Source organism: Myotis daubentonii, chromosome 2 (assembly GCF_963259705.1).
Source record: "Myotis daubentonii chromosome 2, mMyoDau2.1, whole genome shotgun sequence".
Lineage (NCBI taxonomy): Eukaryota > Metazoa > Chordata > Mammalia > Chiroptera > Vespertilionidae > Myotis > Myotis daubentonii.
The window spans coordinates 67,442,777-67,450,765 of record NC_081841.1 but is presented as its reverse complement, the minus strand read 5'-3'; positions in this window follow the sequence as shown (position 1 = coordinate 67,450,765).

The following is a 7,989-nucleotide window of genomic DNA, read 5'->3' as shown; positions in this document are numbered from 1 at the left end:
GAATCCGTACCAAAAGGAGGGATAAAGAACTCCACTTGGACTCAGAGCAGTCCAAATAAGACCCCAGAGGCTTGAAATAGTGTACAAGTTGGGGAATTATGATGTGTTCCAACCATAAAGTGAAAGAAAGGATGGAAGGAGATGAGGTTGGAGAAAGGGGTCCCAGGCTGTCCTCACATGGAAGTCATTACAAAGCCTCTCTTTCCCACACTCCCTCCTCACTCTCTTTCTCCCTTTCACCGGGTTCATCTATTTGCTTTAAAATAACCCCTCAATTGAAAATTGAAAACAATTCAGGAAGGAAGACTTGCAACATAAATGGCATCTGTGAATGCTCTGGAAATTAATCCATTATATACATCATTCCTTTTGAGATTGTTTTATCTTCCTTCTAAAGAACTCAGAAACTCATGGCAACTTGAAACAGAACCCAATTTAGTCCTGTCATTAAACCAAGAGGGTTTTGTTCTCCCTGGTCCTCTGTCAGACTTTAAATGGATGTGGTTTTATTCTCCTTCTCATCTAATACTGGAACATATCCCTCTACAGCAAGATCTCACTTTTAAATGATGTTCTTATATTTCAAGAGACCTTTTTTTAAAAAATATATTTTATTGATTTTTTTTACAGAGAGGAAGGGAGAGCGATAGAGAATCCGAAACATGGATGAGAGAGAAACATCAATCAGCTGCCTCCTGCACACTCCATACTGGGGATGTGCCCACAACCAAGGTACATGCCCCTGATACATGCCCCTGACTGGAATCGAACCTGGGACCCTTGAGTCCACAGGCCAACGCTCTATCTGCTGAGCCAAACTGGTTAGGGCTCAAAAGACCTTTTAAAGGGGAAAAATAATAGCTCCACTCTAGACAAAGCTCATGGCTGGAAAGTGAGTCTATTTATCTCCAAAGATTCAACAAATTCTTATCAAGTATTGGGCCCAAATTCTTGGTGGCTAGAGGAGGAGGTGGGGTTCAGAAGGGGGACATGATTTGCTCAGAGTCACATAGCTAAGTTAGTGTGTCACCTGTGTACTGTCTTTCTTCTCATAGCTATTGGGTACTTTCCCTCGAGTTAGACCCAGACTCTGGTTGGAACAAGAATTCCTGTCCTCTGCTCTTCTGAGATATAGAACCCTAGAGAATTAAAATGTTCAGCTGTTGCCATTGTCTGGTGTAAATCTCTCTATATTCACCTGTTTCCCTTGGGAGAGAGTGACTCACTGGACCATGGCTGAAAACCCCACATAGTTCAAACCTGGGTGATCTGTTTGGTTTATTCTCTCTCTTTTTTTTTTTAAATATATTTTTATTGATTTTTTACAGAGAGGAAGGGAGAGAGATAGAGAGTTAGAAACATCGATGAGAGAGAAACATCGACCAGCTGCCTCCTGCACACCCCTACTGGGGATGTGCCCGCAACCAAGGTACATGCCCTTGACCGGAATCGAACCTGGGACCCTTTAGTCCGCAGGCCGACGCTCTATCCACCGAGCCAAACCGGTTTTGGCTGGTTTATTCTCTCAATGGACCTCTTCTCTATAGCCACACACCCCCTCTGTCCATTCCTTGTACTGTTTATAGTAACTCCCATCACAGGGTCTGTGCATTTATGTATTTCCCACATTCAATCATCCTAGCCATATATCAACAGTACAACAATTGAAATTTCTCTTGAGAGCCACATTTTTTAAACTTAAATTATATAGGTAGGTACATTGTTATTAACTTAATTTGGGTACTCCTAAGCTGGCCTTTGCTAAAAACGTCCTCAATCTGATTGAGGTAAGTTCACTGAGGTCAACCCCTTCCAACTCTCCCATCCACACTCGCCATCCACACTCGTCTTGTATACTTGTTTCGTCTATCTCCTTTCGTTCATCCTCTCTCTATGTCCAAACCATTTCAACATACCTTTCGCAATCCTCGACACTACATCTTCTTTCCACAATGTTCCCTAAAATTAACTTAATAAACTTTACTTAAAGTTTTAAGTCTTGCTGAGGCCGGTTTGGCTCAGTGGATGGAGCGTCAGCCTGCAGACTGAAGGTCCCAGGTTCGATTCCGGTCAAGGGCATGTACCTGGGTTTCGGGCATATCCCCAGTGGGGGATGTGCGGGAGGCAGCTGATCGATGTTTCTCTCTCATCGATGTTTCTAACTCTCTATCTCTCTCCCTTCCTCTCTGTAAAAAATCAATAAAATATATTAAATAAAACTTGATATCATGCTTAATAACGATATTATTTATTGATAAAATGAAATTCCTCACAATTTTTTTATTATTAAATCTTTATTGTTCAGATTATTACAGTTGTTCCTCTTTTCCTCCCCCATAACTCCCCTCCTCCCAGTTCCCACCCCACCCTCTGCCCTCACTCCCCACCCACTGTCCTCATCCATAGGTGCACGATTTTTGTCCAGTCTCTTCCTGCATCTCCCACACCCCTTTCCCCCCCAAGAATAGTCAGTCCATTCCCTTTCTATGTCCCTGATTCTATTATAATTACCAGTTCATTCTGTTCATCAGATTATTTATTCACTTGATTCTTAGATTCACTTGTCGATAGATGCATATTTGTTGTTCATAATTTGTATCTTTACCTTTTTCTTCTTCTTCCTCTTCTTAAAGGATACCTTTCAGCATTTCATATAATACTGGTTTGGTGGTGATGAACTCCTTTAGCTTTTCCTTATCTGTGAAGCTATTTATCTAACCTTCAATTCTGAATGATAGCTTTGCTGGATAAAGTAATCTTGGTTGTAGGTTCTTAGTATTCATCACTTTGAATATTTCTTGCCACTCCCTTCTGGCCTGCAAAGTTTCTGTTGAGAAATCAGCTGACAGTCGTATGGGTATTCCCTTGTAGGAAACTGAGTTTCTTTCTCTTGCTGCTTTTAAGATTCTCTCTTTGTCTTTTGCTCTTGGCATTTTAATTATGATGTGTCTTGGTGTGGTCCTCTTGGGATTCCTTTTGTTTGGGGTTCTCTGCACTTCCTGGACTTGTAAGTCTATTTCTTTCACCAGGTGGGGGAAGTTTTCTGTCATTATTTCTTCAAATAGGTTTTCAATATCTTGCTCTCTCTCATCTTCTGGCACCCCTATAATTCTGATGTTGGTACGCTTGAAGCTGTCCCAGAAGCTCCTTACACTATCTTCGTATTTTTGGATTCTTTTTTCATTTTGCTTTTCCGGTTGGGTGTTTTTTGCTTCTTCGCATTTCAAATCTTTGACTTGATTCTTGCGCTCCTCTGGTCTGCTGTTGGGAGTCTGTATAGCATTCTTTATTTCAGTCAGTGTATGCTTAATTTCTAGTTGGTTCTTTATCATAACATCGAGGGTCTCATTAGATTTCTTATAGATCTCATTAAGTTTATCGGCGGCTTCTAGACAGTTCTTGAGAGACCTTAAAAGTGTGGTTCTGAACTCTATATCTTCCATTGACAATTTTGTCCTGTTTCTTTGTCTCCGCATTTTTTATGCTTTCTTGGTGCACCCCCTAGTGATCTTTGTGCGCAGTCTTGTTGTAGTTAAGCCTTGATTGTTGTAGTTAATACTGGGGGGATTTGACCTCCAGGCCAACTGGCTGTGAGAGTCAGCTGTGTCTGCAGTGGGAAAACTTCTGTCCTCTGGGGAGGTGCTAATCTAGCCTTTGCCTGAGGCTATCTGGCAAATGGCTCTGTGCAGGGCTTGGGCGGGGCGGGTCACACGGGATCAACAGGGCAGGTGGAGGAAGCAGTTATGGCTACTCTCAGTCCCGTCCCCAGAGGCTCTGCCTCTCAGAGTCCCAGCAACCGCTGCAAACCTCAGAGAGAAAGCTGCCCTCGAGTTCCGACTGATGCCACACAGTCCCACTTCTCCCGTTTGAGTCTGGGTCCCTAGAGACTCGCCCAGAACTGGAGCTCAGAGCCTGAGACTCCCTCCCGATTGAAAACGACAACCGCGCCCTCAGCCGCCAGCCCACTCCGCGCGCACCTCCGCACCTTTGTATTTTCCGCACTGCGCCTCCTCTGAGTCTCGGTATGCTGTTCTCTTTCCTTCTAGTTGATGAATTTCCCCTCAGCCAGCCTTCCTGTGGTTCTGGGTGATGTCCGTTCCGTTTTTTAGTTGTATTTTTGAAGTGGTTGTGCGAGGCAGCAATCTCCGGTGTTTACCTATGCTGCTATCTTGGTTCTCCTAAATTCCTTACAATTTACCTTACAATATCCATAAAATTAAATCATGACAATGACTGACAAACACTAATGTGAACAATGGCCTTGCATCTCCTTGGAAAGTTTGGGTAGGTCAGGTTTGTATGTTGTTGTTTTTAATTTTTTGTTGTTGTTGTTTTGTTTTTAATTTTAGGCATGATTCCAGGTTCTCATCAAGAAGACAACTTCTCAATTTACTCTTGATAAGGTTCATGCTTGAAAATGATTGTTCGCATAAATATGTAGACCCGAATAAGAAAAGAACAGCAAATGCTAGTTTTTTCAGTTGATTACATGAGTCAGGAATACTATTCCAGGTGTTAAAAATCAACAAATCTTCCTTCTCCAGGTCTTTCAAAGCAGACCACTTGTGCTATGAACTAAGTTCACATTTGTTTTTCTCCAATATTTCTGTATCAGCACAAAGACCTTCAAATTTCGAGCTCCACAGTTCTTTGTTTTTTAAATCCAGCAATTGCATTTCAAAGTTGCCAATGTCAATATTAAAGGGAGAAGAATTTAATTCTGTTACAGTAGCATTGAGAGGTTTTTTAACAAAGGCTAATGTCGCTTTGCTGTTTCTGAACTCCTGAAACCTGTTGAGAAAAACTTCCCTCATATTTAAAAGTGTTGTTTTGAAATAGCAAATGTCAATATCAGAATTATTTTCTTGGCGATGTTTCAACAGGCTTGGAAAGTGAATCAAAGTTTCTCTTTCAAAATCTTGAGCAAAAAGATAATTTGTTTTTGAATGAAATAACTTTATCTAACATCGACAAAATTGTGTTTCCTTTCCCCTGTAGTTTACGATCAAGCTGATTTAGATGAGACATAACATCTACCATGAAATAAAATTTTGGATCCACTGATGGTTCATTAGTTCTGGGTAGTGAACGCCCTTCTCAAGGAGAAATGCTTTAATTTCTGTTAATAAGGAAGCGAAACGTTTCAAAATGTTTCCTCTTGATAACCAACGTACCTTGTTATGCAGCAGAAGATCTGCGTACTCACTCTCCATTTCAACTAAAAATTCTTCAAATTGGCGATGATTAAGAGCTTTAGCTATAATGGAGTTGATAATCTTAATCAGCAATTCCATAACTTTGCAAATTTCTTTTGGAAATGTCTGTGCACAAAGCGCTTCTTGATGAATGATGCAATGGTAAGTAAGTATCTCATGATTAATTTTTTTCTTTCAAAATAGCAACAAACCCGTTTCTTACGCCGGTCATACTTTTCAACCCGTCTGTTGAAATTGAGACAATTTTATTGAGTGGAATATGGTGTTTTTCAATGCACTCAATTACAGCATTTGCCATATCCTCTCCACGTGTTTGACCTTTGAGTGGCAATAATCCTAAAAGTTCTTCTTTAGGACCTGTAGATGAAATAAACCGCACAAAAAGTGAAACTTGCGCTGTATCATTTATGTCACAAGACTCGTCAACTGCTATTGATAAAGCTGAAACCAATTTAAGATCTTCGACTTGCTGGTTGGTTATATTCGAAGACATTTTGACTGTTCTATTTTTCACTGTTTTAGCAGACAATGGTAACTCTTTAATTTTTTTATAGAATATCTGCTTTGTTCTTAAAATCCCGAAATAGCTCTTCGGATGCATTTATAAAACAACTTTTTATGTATTCGTCGTCTGTGTATGGTTTTCCTCTCTTAGCAATCTCTTGACCAACCACAAAACGTGCAATATTAACATTGTTGGAAGATTGCATCCAGTAATTAAATACAGACTTGATTTTTCTTGACTCTTCTGAAGTTCCTCAACTGCTTTCTTCCTTGCATCACCAACAGGATATTTAGTACTAAATGACACATGTTTAGTTGTAAAGTGTCTCTCCAAATTTGATTTCTTGTTATGCGCCAATTTTTCCTGACCAATAAGACAGGTCAGGCCATTTAAGGTTTGATAAACGCGAAAGTCTCGGTCCATTCAACTTTACATTCACGGTTTTCGTCTTCCGTTTTTCTTTGCTTCTTCTTTGTAGCCATGTCAACAACAGGGCACCGAAAAAAATGTTTCATTTTATAATAATAAAGCCACCAACACAAAATAATCACAATTCTTAAATTGATGACAAAAATACCTGTAGGATTTGCAGCTGGTTGGAAAAATACAGGTAACTTTATGCTTCGAGTAGGTACTTTTGTCACCCGCACGCGATTTGTGGACGCAACTAGCACTAACCACTACACAATGAGACTGCTGACTGGCTCACTCAACTCGTACATGAATCGCGCACGCGTGTCCCGCGGCCCGCCTGCGGCACGTCTCCCATCAGCCAACCGACTGACACCCCCCACTTCTTCTAACACCACTTCTTCAATATAGACTCACCCAGGCCAAAAACCGACTTTTGTGCATGGGCCACGAAGTTTCAATCGCACTGTATGTGCACACCCCCACGTGGTATTTTGTGGAAGAGCCACCCTCAAGGGGCCAAAGAGCCGCATGTGGCTCACGAGCCGCGGTTTGCCGACCACTGTCCTACAAAATTGAGCTAGGTCTGATTCAATCAGTGGAAGGAAGGAGGCTTTCCTGATGAAGAAATTTTGCCTGCATATAGCAGGTTCAACCCATGCCAAGAGTTCTATCATGCCCTTTCTGACAGCCTGTGCTACAGATTTCGAACTTGTCTAGCAGGTCCCCCCCAATCACATAAGACATTTCCTTTCAATAAAGCTCTTAATACAATTATATATTATCTAGCTGTTGTGCTTCTCTAGTTAAAACCCACTTGACTGGTACCATGACATTGGGATAGGCAACAATTTTCTTACCCAGGACTCAGAAATCATTACTATAAAAAGAAAAACCTTGATAAGTTGGTCTTCAATAACATTATTTCATTAAAAGATACCATTAATAGAATAAAAAGGCAAATTACACATTGGGAGAACATACTCCCAATACATATTTCTGACAAAGGATATGTTCAGAATACATAAATAACTTCTAAAATCAAGTGAATAAATAATCTGATGAACAGAATAAACTGGTGATTATAATAGAATCAGGGGCATAGAAAGGGAGCGGGCTAACTATTCTTGTGGGGGAATGGGGTGGGGGGAATGTGGGAAGAGACTGGACAAAAATCATGCACCTATGGATGAGGACAGTGGCGGGGGAGCGGTGAGGGCAGAGGGCGGGGTGGGAACCGGGTTGAGGGGAGCTATGGGGGGAAAAAAGAGGAACAACTGTAATAATCTGAGCAATAAAGATTTAATTATTTAATAAATAAATAAATAACTTCTAAAAATCTATAAGAAAAAAAATGAGCCCTGGCTAGTTTGGCTCAGTGGATAGAGTGTTGGCCTGGGACTGAAAGGTCCTGGGTTTGACTCCAGTCAAGGGCCTGTACCTTGGTTGCAGGCTCAATCCCCGGCCCTGGTCAGGGCTCATATGGGAGGCAACCAATTGATGTGTGTCTCTCTCTCACATCGATGTTTCTCTCTGTCTCTACCTCTCCCTTCCACTCTCTCTAAAAATCAATGGAAAAATACCCTCTGGTGAGGATTAACAATAGCAAGACCAACAATAACAAAAAGAACAACTCAGCTAAAAGTGGGCATAAGGCTTGAACAGGCATTTCACAAAACAAGATATCCAAACATCCAATAAGCATGTGAAAAGGTGTTCAGCATCATTACTCATTAGGTAAATGCAAATTAAACCACAACAAAATATCACTACAACTGAGATTCTTATACATTGCTGATGGGAGTTTAAAATGGTATGTAACCACTTTGTATATCAATTTAGCATTTTTTGCTAAAT